Source organism: Oncorhynchus clarkii, chromosome 12 (genome assembly GCF_045791955.1).
Source record: "Oncorhynchus clarkii lewisi isolate Uvic-CL-2024 chromosome 12, UVic_Ocla_1.0, whole genome shotgun sequence".
In the NCBI taxonomy this organism is placed as follows: Eukaryota; Metazoa; Chordata; class Actinopteri; order Salmoniformes; family Salmonidae; genus Oncorhynchus; species Oncorhynchus clarkii.
Genome location: NC_092158.1, coordinates 56,605,441 through 56,607,795, shown reverse-complemented (window position 1 = coordinate 56,607,795; position 2,355 = coordinate 56,605,441).

Genomic DNA, 2,355 nt, shown 5'->3' with positions numbered 1-2,355 from the left:
TTTCTTTTTTGATGTTGTGTTTTCTTTGTTTTTTCTACTGGGTAAAAACAGTGTGTATTGTAATGTAGGAGATGCCTTGCTATGATTTCTGGTCCATCTTTGGCCTTGGCTGGTGTAGAGTAGTCTCAATCTTGTTTTGCCTTTCTGGTGCCCCTGGAAGCAGATGGAGCCATGGTTCCCAGGGGAACAGCCACATCCATCCTCTCAGCACATCAAACCACAGGGGAAGAAGTGATGCTTTACTAGCTAGTCCCCAGGGGGGCAAAGCCATGCTTTCTCCTCAGATAATGTAAATTATCCTGACTGGTACCATTTCATCTGTATGTCTGACTGAAACCCAGGACAGTCACACAACCCTCACTGGAACAGCTACTGTTGCTGTCCTTGTCACAAGGACCTTGAGCAGTTAATGACACCAGGATCACGTTGGGAAGGCTTCTGCACAGGATAGCTTATAGTTCAGTTCCGCTGACATTCTCATCTGGTCATACTACTACTGATGTCCTACCTCACTCTCCAGGGTGGTTGCTATTTGTGTAGTTTTACTGTAATTTACTGTACCTGTAAAATGGACCATGCTTGATCAGATGTAAAGAGTGCCACCAAACATTTATCCTATAATATTAGCAAAAGTATAGTTGACCTTTAAAGCTGGGACCCTTAAGGGTGAAACTGCCATGTCTGTTTTGTGAAAATACAACAAAGAAGTTACTGCAAACAACAACCCACCCTCCCCCCCCCGGACACCATTGCACGTGCAATAGAACAGCTGTATAAGGTGCATTCGGAAAGTATTCACACCCCTTGACTTTGTCCACATTTTGTTACGTTAGTCTTATTCTAAAATTAATTGAAAAATAAATCGATCTATACACAATACCCCATAATGACAAAGCAAAAACAAAATCCAATAAAAAACTGAAATACTTTATTTGCACAAGTATTCGGACCCTTTCCTATGAGACTGGAAATTGACCTCGGGTGCATCCTGTTTCCATTGATCATCCTTGATATTTCAACAACTTGATTGGACATGATTTGGTAAGGCACACATCTGTGTATATAAGGTCCCACAGTTGACAGTGCATGTCAGAGCAAAAACCAAGCCATGAGGTCCAAGGAATTGTCCGTAGAGCTCAGACAGGATTGTGTCAAGGCACAGATCTGGGGAAGGGTAACAAAACATTTCTGCAGCGTTGAAGGTCCCCAAGAACACATTGGCCTCCATCATTCTTAAATGGAAGAAGTGTGGAACCACCAAGACTCTACCTAGAGCTCAATCAATCAAATGTATTTATAGAGCCCTTCTTACATCAGCTGATGTCACAAAGTGCTGTACAGAAACCCAGCCTAAAACCCCAAACAGCAAGCAATGTAGGTGTAGAAGCACGGTGGCTAGGAAAAACTCCCTAGAAAGGCCAGAACCTAGGAAGAAACCTAGAGAGGAACCAGGCTACGAGGGGTGGCCAGTCCTCTTCTGGCTGTGCTGGGTGGAGATTATAACAGAACATGGCCAAGATGTTCAAATGTTCATAGAAGACCAGCAGGGTCAAATCATAATAATCACAGTGGTTGTCGAGGGTGCAGGTCAGCACCTCAGAAGTAAATGTCAGTTGTCTTTTCATATACGATCATTGAGTATCTCTACTGCTCCTGCTGTCTCTAGAGAGTTGAAAACAGCAGGTCTGGGACAGGTAGCACGTCCGGTGAACATGTCAGGGTTCCATAGCTGCAGGCAGAAGAGTTGAAACTGGAGCAGCAGCACGGCCAGGTGGACTGGGGACAGCAAGGAGTCATCAGGCCAGGTAGTCCTGAGGCATGGCCCTAGGGCTCAGGTCCTCAGAAAGAAAGAAAGAGAGAAAGAGAGAGAATTAGAGAGAGCATACTTAAATTCACACAGAACACCGGATAAGACAGGAGAAATACTCCAGATATAACAGACTGACCCTAGCCCCCGACACACAAACTACTGCCGCATAAATACTGGAGGCTGAGATAGGTCGTGTCGGGAGACACTGTGGCCCCGTCCGACGATAACTCGGACAGGGCCAAACAGGCAGGATACAACCCCACCCACTTTGCCAAAGCACAGCCCCCATACCATTAGATATCTACAACCACCAACTTACCATCCTGAGACAAGGCCGAGTATAGCCCATGAAGATCCGGATAGGAAGATCGCGTCAGTGACTCAACTCACTCAAGTGACACACCCCTCCTAGGGACGGCATGGAAGAGCACCAGTAAGCCAGTAACTCAGCCCATGTAATAGGGTTAGAGATAGAGAATCCCAGTGGAGAGAGGGGAGCCGGCCAGGCGGAGACAGCAAGGGCGGTACTTTGCTGGCCTCCCAGC